Raw genomic sequence first — 23,702 nt, 5'->3', positions numbered from 1 at the left:
ATATTTTTAAAAGTTATTTTCAAAATACAAACCTTAAAGACTGGCTAATTAAAGTGAATAGACATGTTCGGCCCGTGCGATGTATTGCTAGTATATTTATATTATTATATATAAGTGTGGTGGGAGGACTAATATAGCTTTAAAATCTGGTACCAAAAGCTTTATAAATTGTACACAGAATGAATGCTTATACTAAAAGTTGTATAACTTGTACACTTTAACCAACTACTTTTTTATCCCACGTGGACATATGTCATAGTACTTCATATTTATTCTCTTCTCATTATACACGTATACACTTATTTATTTCCTCCGTGCACTTTTACTTGTTCACTTTTGACTTTTCACACTCTTTAAGAATTAATAAATCTCACGTAGATATATGTTATAGTACTGAATATTGATTCTCTTCTCATGTATAGACGTATGCACTTCAATTTTAACTCGTTGACACATATTTATTTCCTCCTTGCACTTTTACTTGTTTGCTTTTGACTTTTCACGTTCTTGCTGAATATTTATTTTCTTCTCATGTATACATGTATGCACTTCAATTTTAATTCTCCGACACATATTTATTTCCTATATGCACTTTTACATGTTCACTTTAGACTTTTCACGGTCTTTAAGAATTAATAAATGAAGTACTCCCTCCGTTCCATATTACTTGGCTACATTACTTTTCACGGTCTTTAAGAATTAATAAATGAAGTACTCCCTCCGTTCCATATTACTTGGCTACATTACTTTTCACGATCTTTAAGAATTAATAAATAAAGTACTCCCTTCGTCCCATATTATTTGGCCACATTACTATACTTGACTTTTCACATTCTTTACGAATTAATTAATAAATAAAGTACTCCCTTCGTCCCATATTACTTGGCCACATTACTATATTCGACTTTTCACATTCTTTAAGAATTAATAAATGAAGTACTCCCTTCGTCCCATATTACTTGGCTACATTACTAAAAATATATGTCTATTTTTCTATTCTATATATTTTTTTCTAATATATATAAGTGGCTAAGGAGGACTAAATATTCAGCAAGAACGTGAAAAGTCAAAAGTGAACAAGTAAAAGTGCACGAACACAACAACAATAAGTTGTACAAAAAGCAACTGAAATTGCACTCTACGCAAGAACTAACATGGGTACATTTCAGAAGTTGAACATTAATTCTACCTCTTGTGTGTTTACTTTTTATGTCCCCACGGGTCCGCAGTGTCTTAATTGTCCTTTCATTTCCTTCATTTGGCATATACTCCCTCTGTCTCAATTTAAGTGTCTAGGTTTGACTAGACACGGCGTTTCAGAAATAAAGATAGACTTTCAAATCTCGTGGTTCTAAATTAAAAATGTGTATAATATAATAAAATATCCTTTGAATCTTGTGATTATAAACTTGACATGTAGGATATTTGAATTGTCAACTTACTAAATATAAAAAGAAGCGTACATAACCAAAATAAGATAATTTTTTTATTTAACGACAAACGCCCAAGGTGGACGAACACAACAACAATAAGTTGTGCAAAAAGCAACTGAAATTGTACTCTAAGCCGGGACTAACATATGCACATTTCAGAACTTTAACATTAATACTACCTCTTGTGTGTTTGATTTTAAGTCCCCATGTTTACTTTTTAAGTCTGCACGTGTCCGCAGTGTCTCAATTGTCGTAGACACGGAGTTTAAGAAATAAAGATAGACTTTTGAATCTTGTGGTTCTAAATTAAAAATGTGTATAATATAATAAAATATCCTTTGAATCTCGCGATTCTAAACTTGACATGTAGGATATTTGAATTGTCAACTTACTAAATATAAAAAGAGGCTAACATAACCAAAATAAGACAAATTTTACCAACAATTGAGAAATTAAGGAGAAAAATAAGAGGAAAGGAAAAAAAATATAGAGACTCACTAAGGAGAATCGCAGTATCATTTGCAAAATATACAAACCATAAAGATTAACTAAAGTGAGTAACTAAATTAATCATGTTGGGCCCCGTGCATCACACGGGCATAGTTTGCTAGTATTTCTCATATATATCTTGTTCTTGTGAATTTGTTTTAGGGAAATCTTCAAAATATGCCATCCAACAACATTTTGCACCCATGAGGTTATATTTTCAATTTACATTAGTATAACTATATATTTTTTTTGTAACAGTGTTTATTTACCTTATACATTCAATAGAATATTTATATATTTTTATAACTAATGTATTTACCTATATAAAAACATATCTACTTTGTATAAAAATGTATAACCGAGAAAATCGAAAAATCCGGAAAAATATTAATACAAAATATAACTTTTACTTTAAATATATCTTTAGTCCAAGTAAGATACAACTAAATAATTATGGTGTTTCTTAAAAAAAATGTGAAATGAGCGATGACATTGTAATAAAATAAAATAAAAAAGATAATAAAATAGGATAAATTAAATATTGCTAATTGATAAGGCATAATTAAAATAAGTATGGCTAGTAAGTATTAATTACATGACAAATGACAAAGGAAAAAATAAAATTAAGTTATGTATTTTCATTGTCTAATTAACAATGCAAAACTAAATAATTGTCATTCTTAGCGTTAGGACTGAATTAATTCATTTATCATCTGTTTTAAGTAATAATTCAGTTCTAAAATAAAGGAGGAGACACTCCCTACAAGAATCAAAGTGATTTCTAAAAACACAACACAATAACCATTTAGAAAAAGAGCTAAAGAAAAATTAATAGAAACTTAAAATAAGAAAAAACAAAGAAAATCAGTTTCTGATGGTATTTAATAGAACACTGAACATAATCAACTTAAAATGAAAAGCCTATGCAGGCACACTATCAATATATCAAACAATTTTTACTTTTAACATGTTGACTCGGTTTTTCCAATTCCATTAGATGGGATCCTGCTGCAAGCCAAGAATAAGAAGGTGGATCCGTACAGTTCTAGAGCAAAACTCGTAAATTTTTTTCACTGGCTATTCTTACCATGTGTTTGGTGTATTTTTTTTCACTGGCTATTCTTACCAGGTGTTTCTCCTAACCATTTTGAAACTTGGTGGCTACACGAATTCTATCACGAAAAGACTTCTTGGCCGCGTATAATTCAATACTAACGTGACTTAGGTTTATAGTTTTAGGTTTAAGAAGTACGTCCAACATAAATAGGATTAGAGATTATTAAAAGTATAAAAGTCGTTCAATATTTGAAAGATACTTTAATCAATCAACATTTATATTTATGCTTTTAAAATAATATAGATAGATATTATTGTAGTGAGGTGGGAAAAATCAAAAGAGTGTTCTTCTTTTGAGGGTGTAGTGGTCTTAGGAGTATTTGTACTCGTTACTATACGGTGTAAAATTCCTTGCTATAGTGATATCAACTACTCCTCTTAATCGTGGTTTTTCCCTTATTCAGAAGGGTTTCCACGTAAAATCTTGGTGTCATTATTGCTGCATTTTATTTTTGCTAATTTAACCATAAGTTAGTGTTCCGCGTTTATCACTAATACCGGGAATATTATTCTTGCGGTCTATTTTTATTCCCAACAAGTGGTATCAGAGCCAAGGTTCTGTCTGAGTATGCTCTGTGGTTACAGCATAGTCTGAACTTCCACATTAGAAAAGAATTACCTTGGTGCTCCTGCATCAGCTGCCACGTCACCGGTCAGTTTTGTAATTTTGAAAAATTGCAATTTGGTCCCTCAATTTTTTTTTTGAAAATTATTCAGAAGGTGAAAAAATGACCATTGACGAGTCAACTTCATCTTCTGGAGCTATGATTATGCTCACGGCTACCAACTACACGCTGTGGAAACCTCAGATGGAAGATTTCCTCAGTTGTAAAGACCTCTTTGATCCAATAGAGCTGAAGGGTATTAATCCTGACCCACCCAAGTCAATAGAGTGGAAGAAAATTAATAGAAAAACTATTGGTCAAATCCGACTATGGATTGACCATAGTGTCTTCCACCACGTTGCACAAGAAATCGACGCTTATGCCCTTTGGAAGAAGTTGGAAGACATGTACCGGGCCAAGACCACTCGGAACAAGGCCCTTCTGATGAGACGCCTTGTCAATATGAAGCTCAAAAGTGGAACTTCTGTTGCCGAACATACCAGTGAGTTCCAGAGTCTGGTAAATCAATTATCTTGTGTAGAAATGCCACTTGGAGACGAAATGCAATCTCTACTACTTCTTAGTTCCCTTCCTGATAGTTGGGAAACACTAGTTGTTACTCTCAGGAACTCAGTCCCAGATGGCAAACTTACCATGTCTGTGGTCAAGGATGCATTGTTCAATGAAGAGGCAAGAAGGAAAGACATGAGCACAGATCAGACTCATGCCCTTGTGACGGAGAATCGAGGAAGAACACAAGGAAAACAACAAAGAAACAGTAGAGGAAAATGGCAAAGTAGAGGCAAAAGTCGGGGGAGATCATCGGATGGTCGGAAACCTTTTTATACGTGCCACCATTGCGGTATAGAGGGTCACATGAAGAAGAATTGCTACAAATGGCTAGAGGATCAAGGCAAGAGCAGTTCTCAACCGAAGAACAAGGGTGGTGAAGCGCTCATCACAATCTCAGGTGACGTAGCGTACTGTACTACCCATGATGAGACATGCCTTCACGTCTTAAGAAAAGACACGGAATGGGTGGTAGATACTGCAACATCCTACCATGTAAATCCCCACAGGCACTACTTCACAACATACAAAGCTGGAGACTTTGGAGCGGTGAAGATGGGAAATTCCAGTTCCTCTAGAATAGCCGGAATTGGTGATGTACAAATAAAGATAGGTACCGGGAGCACAATCACTTTGAGAGATGTCAGACATGTGCCAGATCTTCGGCTCAATCTCTTGTCAGTGGTATCTCTTGACAAACAAGGGTATGAAAACCATTTTAGCAGAGGCACATGGAAAATGTCAAAGGGCGTTTTGACAATCGCTCGAGGACATATTTGTGGCACATTGTACAAAACACATTTGAGAATTTGTACAGACAGCCTCAACATTGCAGAGGAGGCTTCTCAGGATTTATGGCACCAGAGACTCGGCCACATGAGCGAGAAAGGGTTGACTACCTTGATGAAGAAGAATCTTATAAATGTTGACAAGAACGCTGCACTGTGTCCTTGCAATCATTGTCTATTCGGTAAGCAACACAGAGTGTCATTTAATTTCACTTCAATAAAAAGATCAGAGTTGTTAAGTTTGGTACACTCTGATGTCTACGGTCCTATGGAGGTTGAATCACTCGGTGGAAGCAGATATTTTCTTACTTTTATCGATGATGCTTCTCGGAAAGTGTGGGTGTATTTCCTGAAGACGAAGGACTAGGTGTTCGAGTGCTTCAAGTCATTTCACGTCTTGGTGGAACGTGAAACAGGAAAGAAGCTGAAATGTCTCTGATCTGATAATGAAGGCGAGTATACTTCCAAGGCGTTCGATGTATATTGCAGAGCATATGGCATTCGACATGAGAAGTCAGTACCACGCACCCCTCAGTACAATGGCGTTGCTGAAAGAATGAACCGGACTATCATAGAGCGTGTCCGGAGCATGCTGAACATGGCTAAACTTCCAAAGCCATTTTGGGGAGAAGCAGTCAATACCGCATGTTATCTCATCAACCGATCACCTTCAGTACCACTCAACTTTGAAGTTCCAGAGAAGCTATGGACAGGTAAGGATCCTACATACTCACATCTTAGAGTATTTGGGTGTTCATCATATGCACATGTATCCAAAGAGCACAGACAGAAGATTGATGCGAGAACTATCCCATGCATTTTCATTGGCTACGGAAATGAAGAGTTTGGATACAGGTTATGTGTTACATCCCGTATTTTTGAACCTCGGAGTATCTGATGGGGTGGGGCCCACACACCGAGATTTTTTTGGAACATCTGAAAAGTCATATGAATCACATATGTAAAGTTAAATACAACTCATGAAGTACCCTTGGGCCAAATCAAAGTGGAAGCCCTCCAAACGAATATTTTTAAGAAAACGTTTTCGGATGACCTGACTTGGAGGGGCAAAAACGGTATTATAAGTTTGGAATTTGGAAAAATACCAAGAAATAGAAGTTGTAGATAATTGAATTAGCTTTCCATCCATAGGTCGTGGGTTCCAAGGTGACATCGGTACAAGGAGATATGGACGTTTTAAGGTCGAAAAGTCAGTGGGCTTGGCCCAACTCGGGACCAACCGAGTTGCCCCAAAAAAATGAAAAGAAAAATTTAGGCCCAAGGTGAGAGGGTGGCCGGCCATACCTGGTCCAAGCCCACCAAATTAATTAATTTCCATGTGGCAAATTAATTATAAAGGGATCATTATCCCTTAGATGATTCAAGAAACTTAGAAGGAGAAAGAACAAACAAAACAAGAGCAAAAAAAAGGACCATTTCGGGTTTGGCCATAGAAAATTCAACCCTCCAAATCTTGCTTCAAAAATTATTTTCTTGTGGTATTCCTACTAATTTAAGAGTCTTTTACAACTTGGTGTAATTGTTTTGGAAGAAGGAGCACTTATTTCTTCAAGTTGACAACTTGTTCAAGTGAAGGAGTTTGTAGAAAAAGGTAAGAATCAATTCCTTTTCTTATGTTATGAAGGTTTGTTTATGTTGTGGTATGTGGAAATGAGTAGAAATTATGGAAATAAGGAAGTTTGCAAAGTGGGTATGTATATATATATGTAGCCATGAGTGTATATATGTTGTATACATATATGAGTTGAATTTCATGTTGTATTCTAGTTGTGGTTATGGTGAAAATTATATTGGGAATGAAAGTTGAATGAATTTTGGTTGAAGTTGGAATGTAGAAGATTATGTCACTTTAGAATGATTTTGTGATATTATGGAAATGAAGTTGTTAAGATGTGAATTATGATTATGGTTGATGAAATTGGATGATGGAAATATGTTATGGATATGTAGGTTGAATATTAGAAGTTTTGGATGAATTGTGACTTTGGTAGAAAGTTTGTATATTTTGTGGAAATGATATGAAATGCTTCCGAATTGTGTTGTAATGATCTTGATTAGTGATGAATACGAGAATGTTGATATTGATTTGGAAAATATGAAGTTGGAATGAAGGTTATGACATTATGTGGGAAAGATGACTAGTTATGTTATATTGTGTTATAGTGATTATTGTTGTTGTTGGTGTTGTTGTTGGGTTGTTGTTGATTGTTTTGGCCGAGTTGAATTCTCGGGGATGCTATATGTATAGGTGAAATGCTGCCCAAATTTCTGTAGAAAAGTGTTGATTCAAGATTTAAGTCCTAAAGTCTTATGGCTAACATTTGGTAAATGTGACCATTTATAGATTTTGGGCGAAACGGGAATTGAATTTGGAAAGGCGTAAAGAGCATATAAGGTATGTAAAGCTATCCCGATTCTTCTTTTGGCATGCCCTAGGTGTACTAGGATCGGATTTGAGCCTCGGAAAGCGTTCTGCTCATCGGAATCCGCATTTGAAAATACCCCTTTTTCATTCAATGGAATTGAACCCTATAAGTATGCTTTATTGAAAGAATTGTGCAAACTTCCGCAAATTGTCTAGAAAATTTTGGAATGTCCCCAGAACCTCTGTAGGTGACTTTATAAGCTTAAAATACGTAATTTGAGCCCACCGCTTCGTTTGTCCCGAGGTGGGCCCACTATTTCCGATTTTACCGTTTTGTGTTTATGACTTGTCTTCGAGCATTTTTTTTAAGAAATATTCTAACTACTCTTTTAACTACTAAATAAAAATTGTTTTAATATTTCATTAAGCCTTATGAATTGTTTTGAAACTTGGGAACGATCTCAGAAAGATTATGCTTCCGTAACCCATTTTGACATTCGAATTTCACTTACTATGACTCCGTTCGATTTCATTGATTTGATCTGTCATTCGATATGCTTCATTGAGTCTCTGGAAATATATATGGTATTTTTATTGCATTTAGTTTCTCACTACTCCATTCGTGGATGCCTCAATGTTTCCCACACTGAGTCCGGGCCAGGATATGTTGTCAAGCGTATTTCACTGCATTGTTCGCCGTGCCTCGATGTGAGGGGGCAGGTATATATGTACATGGGTTGTGGAGTATGCTGTGCCATGTACACACATTCTAATATGATATGATCTGATATGGCCATCTGATATGATATGTTATGTTACGGGGTTATCCCTTATTCTGCTCCTTATGTGTTGTGGCACCAGCGTCGGGGGGTGGCCACGTTCTGTTTGCCGAGTCCCTTGGCAGGGGTCGGATATGATATGGTATATGTTTCTGTACACACTCCTCATGTTTTGAAAATATGCATTTGATACTTCGGACGTTACACTCACTTCTCTGTAAGTTCTGTTTCGGTTATGATCTTGTTCCGTAATGGGACCAGGTACGACATATGTTTTCAGCGAATACTATTTATACTATATGATCAGCATTTTGCTAATCTGGATATTCAGTCCATTTTCTGTATCTTCTGCTTCGATTATGACTTTGTTTACTACGTTCCGTGCTTTACATACTCAGTACATATTTCGTACTGACCCCCTTTCTTCGGGGGCTGCCTTTTCATGCCGTGCAGGTACAGACTACAGATTTGCTGGCCCACCTGCCTAGGACACCTATTCTGCTATTCTGGAGCGCTCTTTTGTCCAGAGCCTATACTTTGGTACAGTCTGCTGCTGTTGTATATATGTACGCTATTCAGGGGTACGACGGGGCCCTGTCCCGTCTTATGATTCTGTTATGTTCTGTAGAGGTCTGTAGACATACATGTGGGTTCTGTATATGTTTTGGGTTGCTATGATTTGTGATAGCCTTATCGGCTTCCATGTGCTATATATGTTCCTCTGTGACACTAGTAACGTCGACTGACTTTTATATTTATATAATCTGCTAGTCTGCTGGTTTGGGTTATTGGGTACGTTTGGGTGTCCAGCACGGACACTAGTCACGGCCTACGGGGTTGGGTCGTGACATTATGGGATCCTAAGGAGAAAAAAGTGATCAGAAGCAGGGACGTTGTGTTTCACGAAAACTTGACAATAGAAGACACTGAAAAATCCACGATGTCTCAGAAGTCAAATGAGGGTGCTCAAGTTTCAAATGAAGCACCAGAATTGTTCTTGAGAAATAATGATGAAGTGCCAGAAGAAAACTCAAAAGCAAAAGAAGATGAGGAGACAGAAGAGAGTGCTGAGCAAGGGGAGCCACAACCCACCTCACCAGAACCATCACACGACACAGATGATGGTAGTTCTTCTCAGATGGTTCCAACTGCTCGTTGATCTGAATGAGGCCATATACCATCAAAAAGGTACTCATCATCTGAATACCTTTTGATTACTGAAGATGGAGAACCAGAGAGTTTTCAAGAAGCTATGTCTCATAAGGATAAAGAAAAATGGCTGATAACAATGCAGGATGAGTTAGAATCTCTGCAAAAAAATCAAACTTATGAGATCGTAGAACTTCCTAAAGGGAAGAAGGCACTGAGAAACAAATGGGTGTTCAAGTTAAAGAAGGATGCAAGCGGACAAGTGGTGAAACACAAAGCTCGGTTAGTTGTCAAAGGGTTCCAACAGAAGAAAGGAATTGACTTTGATGAGATCTTTGCACCAATTGTTAAGATGACCTCAATCCGAGTTATACTTGGCTTAGCAGCAAGTATGAACTTGGAGCTTGAACAGATGGATGTGAAGACAACATTTCTTCACGGAGATTTGAAAGAAGAAATCTATATGCAGCAGCCAGAAGGTTTTGAGGTTTCAAGTGATAATCTCGTGTGCAAGCTATCTAAAAGCTTGTATGGTTTGAAGCAGGCACCAAGGCAGTGGAATAAGAAGTTTAACTCATGCATGAAGAGTCAAGGCTATAAGAAGACTACTGCGGATGAGTGTGTATACATCAAGAGACTTCCAGACGGTACCTTCATTGCTCTTCTACTATATGTAGACGACATGTTGATCGTTGGGAAAGATCAAATGAAGATAAACCAACTAAAGAAAGAACTCTCTAAGTCTTTTGATATGAAAGACTTAGGACCGGATCAACAGATTCTTGGGATGCAGATCACTCGAGACAGGAAGATTCTCAAGTTATGGCTATCTCAAGAGAAGTACATTAATCGGGTACTTGGGAGATCCAACATGAATAATACCAAACCAGTTAGTGTTCCACTTGCGAATCACTTCAAGTTGAGCAAAAGAACATGTCCCACATCCAAGGAAGATATCGGGGAGATATCAGCGGTACCCTATTCTTCAGCAATTGGAAGTCTGATGTATGCCATGGTATGCACACGGCCAGATATCGCTCATGCAGTGGGTACAGTGAGTCGTTTTCTCTCTAACCCCGGGAAGGAGCATTGGGAGGCAGTCAAATGGATTCTCAGATACTTGAAGGGTACCACGAAGTTATGTATTTGCTACGGTGGAGCTGATCCAGTCTTGGAAGGCTATACAGATGCTGATATGGCCGGAGATATTGATAGTAGAAAATCTACTTCAGGATATATCTACATTTTTTCAGGGGGAGCTGTTTCTTGGCAATCAAGATTGCAGAAGTGTGTCGCTTTATCTACAACAGAAGCAGAATACATTGTTGTCGCTGAAGCTGGTAAAGAACTGTTGTGGCTAAAGCGCTATCTCCAAGAACTTGGGATCCAGCAGAAAGAGTACAAGATACATTGTGACAGTCAGAGTGCTCTAGACTTGAGCAAGAACTCCATGTACCATTCCCGTAAAAAACATATTGATGTTCGGTATCACTGGATACGTGAGACGATTGATCAACAACTGTTGAGACTAGTGAAGATCAACACAAAGGAGAATCCATCAGACATGCTGATCAAGGTGGTACCGAGAGAGAAGTTCGAATTGTGCAAAGAACTTGTCGGCATACACTCAAACTAAAAGCCAGTGTACCCTCCTTCAGGTGTATGGGACTGGAGGGGGAGATTTGTTGGGTCAATCCCATAATTTGAGGAAGAAAACATCTCCCTCATTTTTAAGGAAGAAAACAAGGAAGAAAACATTTCCCTTGTTTTAAGGAAGAAAACATCTTCCTTGTATTTGGCAAATTGTCAAGTGCTTGCTTGAGTCACAAATAACATCAATAGGTTCATTTCATCCCTATAAATAGGAAAGCCTTCTATCATTTGTAGACACACCAAAATCTCAGACAATACATCTAAGTGAGAGCAAAGTGAGGTATTCCATAGATTCTAAGAAAATAGTCTGTGAAGAAAAAATAGAGTGTGAGCGATATTGTAGTGAGGTGGGAAAAATCAAAAGTGTTCTTCTTTTGAGGGTGTAGTGGTCTTAGGAGTATTTATACTCGTTACTACACGGTGTAAAATTCCTTGCTATAGTGATATCAGCTGCTCCTCGTGATCGTGGTTTTTCCCTTATTCAGAAGGGTTTCCACGTAAAATCTTGGTGTCATTATTGCTGCATTTTATTCTTGCTGATTTAACCATAAGTTAGTGTTCCGCGTTTATCACTAATACCGGGAATATTATTCTTGCGGTCTATTTTTATTCCCAACAGATATAGATTATTGAAATTTGTGATCTCAACCATGTTTTGATTAGTATGTCATTAGTGCTGCATTTGTATGAGATTAATGAAGGTTCCAATTGAATGGTTCTTAAAAGGGGCAATTCGCACAAGTGTCTCTATCTTGGGGTGGTCTTTAATTGTCCCGCAAATTTCTGGTATTTAATTTTTGCCCTTCAGCATTTAAGTAATAAAAAAAAGATCGAAAATATCTCTAAAATTCTGGATTTAAACCCTAACACAGTGAAAAAAATAAAAATTTCGCAAGACAAGATTTCATAGCAAACTATGCCTTGCGGCATAATTCTGTAGAAATTTAGTTGTCATATAGAATTATGTCAGATAAGGCATAGTGTCTATGTAACTTTTTCTGAATAGACATAATTTTTATGAAAATATTGCCTTGTGATTTTTATTTTTTATTTTTTATTATTCTACTAGGGTTTGAACTCAGAATCTCTGGGTTGATAGACCAACGAATAAGGGTATTTTGGCCCACTAATTTTCATTAAATGGGAAGTAGGAGTAAATATTAAAGACTAGGAATTTGAGGGACAAAAATTAAAGACCACGACTGAAGGAAAATCCGCGCAAAAAAAGTCTTAAAAGTGGGTAAAGCTGCAAATCATCCGTAAATACTACTGGGCTAAGTTTACAACTATGTAGTCCAATTTCCTGGATATGAATCCATCCCAAAAGTAAATACAACAAGTGTTTCAACAAATTCACCTTCCCCCCCCCCCCCCTCCCCCCGGGCCAAGCCAAATTCTTCAGTATCCCCAAATCCCCTTTCTTGTCATTTCTAGTTTCCTCTCCGTGCAACCCTTGAGTGATTGAATCACATCGTAAGTTATATTAGGCTAGCCGTAACATTACAGATAAGGAAAACGGAAAGATAATAAATTACATATACATTCCTGATACAAACAGATTACAATCAACAAATGAGATATTTACAAAATAAAATCAGATCTGTAATCAATTGTTGATATTGTTCAGATATGAACTTTAAGATGTTGATATTGTTCCTTTACTATCAAGTCAAATTTTGTTATTGAATGAGGAGAGTTTTTAGTGATACTGAGGTGATTTTTCAGCTGTTACATCTGGGCTTCTGGGAAAGTGATTGTCTAACAATCGTTCAAAGGAAAGAAATTAATGTTGCTCGCTGGGATCAACTAAAACATCTATTGCTATCAAGTAAACAGAAGGTCGCAATCTTATATTAACTTATACTCTCGGATATTAAAGTTTTAAAGTGTCCTTTTAATTGCATGACTCGAGTCTGCCTTAATTATTAGTCTTGAACCCATTGAGATTCTTGTATTGTGTGTCCTTGCTCCAGAATTCAAGATCTATCACATTCTTTTGTGAATTGAGTGGTGTGGATGTATTTCTTGTTGTTCTTGAAATTTGACAAATTTGGGGATATAAATTTGGAAGAGTGAAGGATTTTCAAAAGAGAGAATCTTTACCGGTTATCGAATATACAACTATAGACCAAAAACGTGGGATCAGCTATCTGCTGCCAATTTTTAACTATGGCTCTTTATGCCATATGTTTGTTAATGTTGATTCCCGGTGTCAGTTTTCCATATTTAAACAGAGATAACGGGGTTTTTGAATTTAAAAGTGGCTAAATTGGATTTAAAATGTAGTTTTTTTTTTTAATGGTAACAAGTTTGTATTGATTCACAAAAAGGGCCGTTAAGCCATAATTACAGAGGGAAAGAAACATGAAGACTAGTAAGCTAGAAAAAAAACTGTCTACTAGGCTAAAGAGACTCTAAAACTCATAGTAGAGACTCCGTGTCTTCTACGTACTTTTGTTTACACCAAAAATAAAAAAGCACAATGCAACTGAGTTTCATCTTTTGAATTGGATTGCTTTTGTTTTCAAAACATCTTGAACTCCTTTCCTTCCAAACAATACACCAAATGCAGCCAGGGATTAAACTCCATCTTCTCTTTTGCTCCTTTGATCCCCCTCTTCTGTTCCAATTGGAGAGCAAATTCAGTGAGTTAATTGTCATTGTCCAATCCAAGCCTATCATAGCAAGAAAAATATCCCATAGTTGTGTAGTCACTCTACAATGCATAAACAGATGAGTATTTGTTTTTGCAGTTCTCCCACAAAGTGAGCAGATGGAACATAGTTGCATTCCCCGTTTCTGCAACTTGTCCTGTGTCAAGCATTTCTGCCTTACTACTAACCAGACAAAACAGGTCACCTTGTATGGAATGTTAGCCTTCCATATTTGTCTCCATGGCTATTGAGAATTCAAATTGTTAACAAAATTTAGCATGTGGTATGCTATTTTTACTGAGAAAACTCCAAGACTGTGGCCACTCCACTAGATTCTGTCTTGGATCTGAGTAATTCTAGTGAATTGAGCTATAGTGTTGAGGAATTCTGCATATCTGTCTATCTTCCAATCATTCAAAGGTCTTCTGTAGCTTAAATCCCAGCCATGATTTCCCTACACTTCCCTGATGTTAGCCTTTTTCTGCTGATTTAAGATATAAATATCACGAAATAGAGACTGTAAGGTGGCATTTCCTAGCCATCTATTTTCCAAAAAGAGATTTTTTGCCCATCACCAACCTTGAAGCTTATTCTGTGACTGAAAACTTGCCAAAGGTTTCTGATGGTCTTCCAAACACTAACCCCATACACTGCATTCACCTTCTTTGTCTTCCATGGGCCTTCCTGATTATATTTACTTCGGATTACATTCTTCCATAGGGATTGGTCTTCATTTGAGTATCTCCATAGCCATTTCATGAGCAAACTTTGATTTTGTTTTCTGAGATTCCTGATGCCTAAACCTCCTTGCTTCTTACTGAGGGTGAGAATTTTCCATTTGACTAGGTTGAAACCCTTCTTCACCTTGTTCCCTTGCCATAAAAAGTTTTTTCTCAGTGCATCAATTCTCTTTTCCACCTTTGCAGGGATCGGAAAGAGTGACATCATATATGTTGGGAGGGCATCCAAAACACTATTGATAAGGACTAGTCTGCCACCCAAAGAAAGATATTGACTCTTCCATCTAGAGAGTCTTTTCTCACATTTCTCCAGTAACCCATTCCATATGTCTTGAGATCTGCTATTTGTCCCAAGTGCCATACCAAGATAAACAGTAGGCAGTGTACCCATCTCCCCTCCCAAAATCTCAGCACAATGTTGAAACTGTTGGGGCTCATTAATGGGATACACGACACTCTTCCTCCAGTTGATGTGTAGCCTAGAAACTCCTTCAAAAAGAACCAGAATAGTTCTCAGCATTATTATTAGATCTTCTTCTGCATCACATAGAATGATGGCATCATCTGCATATAGTAAGTGAGTGATTTGCATGTTCTCTCTTCGTCTGTTGTTGACATCGAAACCTCTGAGCCAATTGTTTCTTTGAGCTGTTAATAACATGTTGTTTAGCCCTTCCATAGCTAATACAAAAAGGAAGGGAGATAGTGGATCTCCTTGCCTCAGACCTCTATGGGGAGGAAAGAAACCCTCGGGTGAGCCATTGATTAATATTGAGAACCTAACTGTAGACATGCAAAACCTGATCCAGTTGATCCATTTGGTGCCAAAACCCATTTTCCTCAAAGTATTTAGTAGAAAGCCCCAATTAACATGGTCAAAAGCCTTTTCTATGTCAAGCTTGCAAAGAATTCCTGGTTTTCCCTCCTTTAATCTAGAATCCAGACGTTTATTAGCTATGAGGGCGGCATCCATTATTTGTCTTCCTTTGATGAAGGCCATTTGATGTGAATCCACCAGATTGTGCATAATTGTTTTGAGCCTCTCTGTTAGGAGTTTGGAGAAAATCTTGTAAACACTACCAATTAGACTGATAGATCTGTAATCTCTCAACTCCTTAGCATCATTCTTTTTTGGGATTAAAGCAATGTAGGTGGCATTTAGACTTTTTTCAAAGAACTCTTGGTTATGGAAATTCTGAATGGCAAGCATGATATCTGTTTTAATGACATCCCAGCAATGTATGTAGAATCCCATGCTAAAACCATCTGGGCCTGGAGCTTGTCAGGTGCACAGAGTTTGATGCTGTCTAGAAATTCTTGCTCTTCAAAAGGCCTTTGTGCATTTTTTTTTCTGTGAAAAAAAAATGTAGCATTTTTTATTTCAGTTGTAACAAAAATGTTGCTAGAATAATCAAATTGTTTAAAAATTACAATCAATCTTTACAAAATCCAATCAATCTTTAAATTAAATCAAATTGAAGTAAAATTGAGATAAAATAATTATCTAATTAACTATGGACGGTTTTAGGAGAGGTAGAGGTAGGTCGAAGAATTATTGGGGAGAGGTGACTAGAAAAGACATGACGCACGTCTAGCTTATCGAGAACATGACCTTAGATAGGAGGTTATGGAAAACACAGATTAAGATAAAAGGTTAGTATAATTGAACATTGTCCTACTTATCCTTTCATACTAGTAGTTGTAGGTATTATTTTTGTAGTTTCATGTCATTTGATTTCTGCTCATATCTGTTGTTTCTTGTACTTGTATTGTCGTATTAATTTGTGGCAGCTACCCTCGGCAATTTTTTGGACATTTAAATCATGCTTTATATAATATTTTGCCATGACATTTTATATTGCTTTGAATAAATTGTTCTTGTGCCGAGGATCTACCGGAAACAACCTCTCTACATCCCAACCTCTCAACCCTCCTAGACCCTATTTTATAAGATTTCATGTGTATGTTGTTGTTGTTGTTTTAAGTGGTGCACACATGTTTTGGCGATACAACGATAGGGGTATTTTTAGACGGAAAGTAAAAGGAAGGGGCATATTTAAACGTATAGGGGTATATTTTGGCAATGGGGGTTGAGGTGGGAATAATAAGTAGTGCTATTAAAAACCGCTTGGTGAACAATTCATTCTCTCTCTCTCACCCATATCAGTCTGTTGTTAATTCTGCATCGTCTTCCTCGTCATTCAAAAAACCTTTCGATAAAACAAAAAAATAAGAATTATATGGATGTGGATTTTGATGCTCTTACCGAAAATGAAAAAGCAGTACTTATTATCAACGCACCCTCACCAACTAACATCTTCTGTTTGGTATGCAACAAGAAAAATTCCCTACGTTATCAGCTTTGCAAAAGCACTATCAAGCACGACATATGCAACATACCCACGAGCAGTGGCGTACATAGATTTTTTTGTAAGCAGTGTCGATATTTAAAGAATTTTAATTAAAAAAAAAAGGGTACCTTTAATGAGAGGCCTATACGTTTTTCATACTTTTGTTTATAGTTTATATCCTTAACAACATAAAGTCTATAATTTCACTTAGTAATATTATTGCTATCATTTATATTAGTAAGTATTAATTCAAGTTAACAAGATGTTAACCATGTGTTAGCAATACAATCTGTAGGATATTGTTGTATAAAATTTATTTACTAATATGAAAATGTGAGTAGTCTAATGCAAAATTCTAAAATATTTTTGCAATAAAAGTAGACAGTTTTTATTTTTATTTTTTATTTTTTATATTTTTACAAACTACAATATTGTTTAAGCGAAGCTCAAATCATGAAATTGACAATTAATTAAAAAAATTGGAGCCTAAAATTTTTATGGGCTTAAAGCGAAGGCTTCACTAGTCTCCCTCTTGAGCCATTCTAAAGTGAACAAATGAATAAGTCACTATAACGACAACGTAATTTAGAAAAATACAATTAAGGTGTTAAACTACAACTCTCTTCGATGAGTTTTTTTTTTTTTTGAAACGTATCCATAATAAACTCATTACAAATATTACTAAATAATTTTGACAAGTCACAAACTAACTACTCCGAAGCTCAGCAAAGACAATAACTTATAAATCACTATAATGACATCATAATTTAGAAAAACAGAATTCAAGTATACAATTACAACTCTTCTCGATGAGCTTCTATTTTTGAAACGTATCTATAATACACTCATCGAAAATATTACTAAATAATTTTTTTAAGTCATAAAACAACTACTTATAAGCTCATCAAAGGCAATAACTTATTTTTGGCAGCAATATGAATTTGATGAATGTTGGTTTACTTGGTTTAGAAACTTTATTTTTTGGGTAGGCGTCAAATGATCAAGACTTGACTTTAGTAAATTTTCTGAACAATGCTATTTTTTTTTTTAAAAGTCATTAGGGCTAACCAGATTGGAACACTTGACCTCGATAGTAAAACCTAAGTTACTCGGACTCGGGTGCGGGTGTCGATACGGGTGCGGATCTAGATGTCGGATCCTTCATGATCTAAATTTTAAGATTCAGGGATACGGATCCAGTTATGGATACGAGTGTGGGGATTCGGCTAAAAAAATTCAAATATCTAAAAATAGAGTTATATAAAACCTAAATTATGGAATATTATGTGGAGAACTTGAGGAAAAAATATTGATCAAGAGGAGAATCCCCAAAGGAGATAAAAGGAAACAGAGTGACATAGAAATTTTTATATACAAGGTATTCCATTTTCTTCAATTTCACCTTAGCTTTAGTTTTGGTCAAAGAATCCAAAATCTGTTGACCAGATCGGGTACGGATCCCACACCACACCCATACCCATGTAGTGTCGACACGGGTGCGGCACGGAAAGTGAAGAGTCCGAGTAACATAGAGTAAAATTAAAGGCTTAAACCAGCGCGCGGACGGAGAGTAGTGTCATTTTATTTACATATAACCAGTATATTTTTTGATTCACAAGATTATTTTTGTATATCTAAATAAAAAATATTTTCGGTCAAGCGGTGTCGGTTGCCAAAATAGGGCTGAAACTCAAGCTCACCTGGATAATCACAAGCTCTTTTATATTTATCATTAAACAAACCCGTAAGACATTAGTATTTTCTTTCTTTTTTCATATCTTTGAATTCTTTCTTATTTCGTTTTGCAGTTCTGCATGCTGCCATTGGGGGTAGTTTTCTGTAAAAAAGATAGTCTCTTACTCAAGAAATTGGATCTTGATAACCAATTTCTTTTACCAGGTATATAATTTTCTTTTCCTAATTAGATATTGTGTTACTCTAAATATATTTCTTTATTTTAATTTATTTTTCTTGCCATTAATCTTGTGTCTTTGATGGCCATTCTGAATCTTGTGTCACGAAGGCCTTTCCATTAGTATGCTTCTCCGCCCTTCTGCATAGTTTTAATGGTAAGTCACCCTTGACTTCTTTCCTTTGATGCTTTTAGTAATTTTCTAAACTATTTACACTCTTTTAATTGAAATTATGCGGAGGTAGTGTTGTCCGAGTCCAAGCCAAAAGCAAACATAGTTGATCTCTGTGAAAACTTTATCAAAGAGTATGCACTTCTTCAGTTTTTTATACTTTCAACACATTTAACTGCGCTTGTATTGTATGTTAGGAATAATAATAAGTGTACCGATTGGTGAATGAATCACGGTGCAGGCAAACTGGAAATATGTACAAGAATGTGAAGAAGAATATTGAGGCAGGTGTTGCGTTTCTAACATGTATTTCAGTTAACAACACCCTGTGCCATTTCTCTTCGCTGTCTAGAGATGAGACTTCACTTGAAGATAAATTGAAGTGTAAGTAATTGTTTACTTCACATTTAGGTGATTTTCATTGACTATCATGATTCGGATGCTAGTTTAATTTAGAAAAAAAAAATAGAACTATTCTTTCAGCATATATCTGCACTATTCTGGCACTTGAATGCTAATAGCAGGAACTTCAAGTTATATAAATAATTTTCCCAAGGTCAATTTCTTATTTTAGGGTCTAACTAGTCAATGCAATGGAAGGATTTTCCTTGACCCTTTTAATTGTACTGTACAACAACAACAACATACCCAGACCTTTCCCCCTACCTTGGGAGATAGAAAGGCTGTTTCTGATAGACAAACATGTATTTGTGAATGAGAGAAACTGTGTTTGTGACTAACATGTAATTCTTTTTTTGATGCAGTGATATGGGATGTCACTTTGATGGATTTGTTGAAGTAGTTGGACATACACGCGTTCTTCCCGAAGGACCAGTTACTGGTGGAGCTGCTGATGTCATTGCAGCTGCTAGTACAACCGCTGAAATTGTTTTGACGCTTGTGAAACCACAAAAGAAGGTAAAGTTATTCAAGATCTTTGTTTATTCGGATGCACTAACTAATTACTACATGTTATTTTAGTGATTTTTCTTACGAATTAAAGCATGTCAATTGCTAAATCGATAAAAAAGAAAAGTTTTAATAAATGCTAAAAGTTAGCTCATTGATTAACCTGACGTTCATGCTGGTTACTGCAATTTCTCCCTCTTCACCTAGAGGACTAAAGATGCCTGTGAGCATACAATAGTTGTTCCTTTATTTCGTTCAATTTTATGAATAAGCTGCTGTCATGGAAAAGAAATTATACTGTATTTTGATATTGTAATTAAGTACTTCTTTGTTCATTCGCTAATTTGTGTACATTGATTATACTGTATACTATAATAGCCACCCTATGTGGTAGTGATTCCAGTTCAACTACGTTTCTGTTACTATCTTTTTTTCCTTTTCTGTAAGCTACTTTTCCGTTTCTGTAAGCTACATCCTTTATTGACTGAATTTGTTTACAATTCTATGAATTAAATTTTGGGATACTTATCCTGTTGGGGTGGTAGTCTGCTCAAGGGAAGAATTCTCACTTGTGAAGGACATGCCTGTTCTTATTGTAGTTGATCAAGTGAGAAAAATTCAGTATATCAACATTAGTTATTTTAGTTCCGCATTCAGTATGTCTTGGCGTAACTGGTAAAGTTGCTGCCATGTGACCAAGAGAGTTCACGGGTTCGAGCCATGGAAACAGCCTCTTGCAGAAATGCAAGATAAGGCTGCGTATAATAGACCCTTGTGGTCTGGCCCTTCCCCGGACCCAGCGCATAGCGGGAACTTAGTGCACCAGACTGCCCTTTTTATTCAGTATGTCATGATAGCACATGTTGATTCAGCCAGTCAGTTGGTTCGCTTGGTCACATGTAGTCAGGCACCGGGTGCCTTGTTACGTCCAGGCTCAGGTGCGAGCTGTGACAGTATCGTTGAATAGTTTCCGATGCAGTAACCTGGTATAGATTTAGGAGTTGACCCTCTTCGATAGACGTACCACAATTTATCAAATTCTGTAGTTCTCCACTCAGATCCTCTCCCCTCTACTTTTGACCGTTTAAAAGATGCTGGTACATTACTGCTAAGCTGCTTCTCTTTCTTATTAATTTACCTTTTAAAGAAATGGTGTGCAGAAGTAATAATCTAGAGTAAGTTGTACTATTAGTTAAGTATTTGCTAGGGCCCTTCACTCTGTTTTGGAAATTGTTGCTTTGGTCGGGGAAAATATAGTACTTGACGGCTCATGTGGTACTTTAGTTAGCACCGAGAGAACGCAATATAGGCTCCAATTATTTCTAAATGGATCAAATTTATATAGTTTATAGTTTAAATTTGTACCCCGTTAAAGTTTAAGATCAAATTTGTCCATCCCATTAGCGCAAAAGGTCAAATTTACCCTTCAAGTATGATTTATAATTTAAATTTTTTCTCCGTCAAAGGTTGAAATCAAATTTGTTCTCGCCATTAGGATACTTGATAAATTTACCCTGACTATGAATGGAAGTATGACTAAAACTCCTTATCAGTCCACATAGGCGCCATGTGTATAAATAAATTTATTTTTCCTTTAAATCTTAGTGTAAAAATCATACTAATTAAATTTTATCATGTATTTTCTTTTTTTATTATAAAAAAAATACAATATCTAATCTTCTTCTCCATTAAATCACCACTTCTCCATCTTCTTCTCCACCACTATCATCACCGTCCACCGCCCTCCACCATCGGTTAATTTTCTAAAAATAACCCATATATCTTGCAAACTTTTTTCTTTTTCTTTTGTGTGTTCAATTTGTGAAATGTTTACTCAAAAAGTACGGGAGCCGTGGTATTCTATTTTTAATTTTTAAAATTTTATTTTGCGTTGGAGCTTCTTCATTTGTTGTAGCATAAGAAGGCTATGGTTATAATGCCATTTCTGGTCTATTTAAGTGGCATGTCATTTTCTGACTGATGGTCGCCACTGCTATTTTTTTAGAATAGGATAGCTCAGGAAACGATCCTGTCCAAAGATGAACAAATAAGGGATGCCCAGGTTTTGATGGCTCGTGTTCAGGAAGTCGATGCCTTGAAGCAAGCCGAAATAAGGTAAAAAGTTGGAAAATAATGTGTTATTTTTAGTACATTAACCGATGGTGGAGGGCGGTGGACGGTGATGATAGTGGCGAAGAAGAAGAAGGGGAAGTGGTGGTTTGATGGAGAAGAAGATTAGGTATTGTATTTTTTTTTATAATGAAAAAAGAAAATACATGACAAAATTTAATTAATATGATTTTTACACTAAAATTTAAAGGGAACATAAATTTATTTATACACATGGCGCCTATGTGAACTGATAAGGAGTCCTAGTTATACTTACATCCATAATCAGGACAAATTTATCAAGTATCCTAACAGGGAGGGCAACTTTGATCCCAAACTTTGACAGAGGGCAAATTTAAACTATAAACCATACTTAGAGGGTAAATTTGACCCTCTAAATTTATGGATACTTGATAAATTTGTCCTTATATGAATGGAAGCTTGACTTAAACTCTACAACACAAAAAAAATTAGTTACGTAAGCTCCACGTCGGAATCCATACCATGTCCTGCCACGTTATTTTACAGTGCACCCGCTAGTCCCGCTCGTATTTCTCCACTTTTACTACGATGAATTCAATTGGCATGAAATCCCTAAGAGAAAGAAACTAACAATTCCCCATAGGAAGCTAATGATTTTGCTTTCGATTTCAGTGGGCAATTGGAGAGAATTTCTTTCTCAGCAGCTGATGATGAGCTCTTTGATAGTGGAAAAATCAAACCTTTGAAACCACCACCAAAGTTTCAGTGTGAAGGAAAACACATGGATTCTCTAAAATCCTCAAAAAAATCGTTTAAGAAGAAAGATTTTACCCGTTTGTTGCGACTTTAGAAAAATAGAGTCGAACAGAGGACCCATAAAAGATTACAAAATGGGGAAGAAGATCACAATTTGGAAAGGGACAAAGAATTAAGAGTATGTGACTTATTATTTGATCATGAAAGCAATCAAGAAATCGCGAAAAAGTCAGCCTCCTACGTGGAGCCTATGTGAATTTGACGTGGCTAATTTTTTAATGTTATGGCTAATTTCATCCATATAAGGACAAATTTATCAAGTATCCTAACGAGAAGGGCAAATTTGATTCCAAACTCTAACAGGGAGGGTAAATTTGATCCCAAATTTTAAAATCAGGCAAATTTAAACTATAAATCATAAAGGATAAATTTGACCTTTTTCCCATTTCTAAATCATGATTCCATGAGTTAGACTAACTGGTTAAGTGCGCCAGTCTCTTCATGTAACATACTAGTATTTACTTGTGATCACTCTTTTCACTACTCTCTCCGATCTAAACTAATTGAGGTTTTGGCCTTTAAAAGTTGGTTCAAAATAATTGATGTTTTACAAAATTAAGAAAGTACTTAGTTCTCTTTTCCAAATTTTTCCTTCACACATTCCCATATCCCCATAATAATTATGTCAACGTAAAAAAAAAGAAAAAAATCATAATTAAAGTTATTTTAGTAAAAAACCCTCTTAACTTTTAAAAATTAGTGAATTCCTTTATTTACTTGTCCAAATTTAAAATCTCAATTATTTTAAATTTGAGGGAAGAAGTCTTTTCTACCATCATTAAGTCTCTAATACTTAAGCGTCATTATCTAGATACTCTTCCTGAATTAGTGAGTCAGTAGTAGGCGATTCTATCATAAATTCATGAAAATATCATCCGCCAAACCTACTCAATTTGGGTAGGTCAATTTATTTGACTCAACCCATTTTGATTCATCCTAATTAAATCATTAAAAAATCAGTTGATAAGTAGACCAAAATGTCATATGAGAATTCTTGTCAAAATATTTCAAAGAAAATAATTTTTTCTGTTTGATGTGTTATATATAGCCATAATAAAGATATAGAATTTTTTTATAGGTAATTAAAAA

At 35.9% G+C, this 23,702-nt stretch overlaps 1 long non-coding RNA gene across 1 annotated transcript; it reads left to right on the top strand.

Moving 5' to 3' along the window:
* Positions 1-18,491: 18,491 nt before the first annotated feature.
* Positions 18,492-20,109, top strand: LOC132638053 (uncharacterized). Its single transcript, XR_009581592.1, has 4 exons — positions 18,492-18,612; positions 18,737-18,931; positions 19,039-19,181; positions 19,562-20,109. It is a non-coding gene; the product is annotated as an uncharacterized LOC132638053 (long non-coding RNA).
* Positions 20,110-23,702: the final 3,593 nt, after the last annotated feature.

The sequence above is a fragment of the Lycium barbarum genome, chromosome 4 (assembly GCF_019175385.1).
Source record: "Lycium barbarum isolate Lr01 chromosome 4, ASM1917538v2, whole genome shotgun sequence".
NCBI classification, from domain to species: Eukaryota; Viridiplantae; Streptophyta; class Magnoliopsida; order Solanales; family Solanaceae; genus Lycium; species Lycium barbarum.
This window is presented reverse-complemented; position numbering and strand designations above follow the sequence as displayed.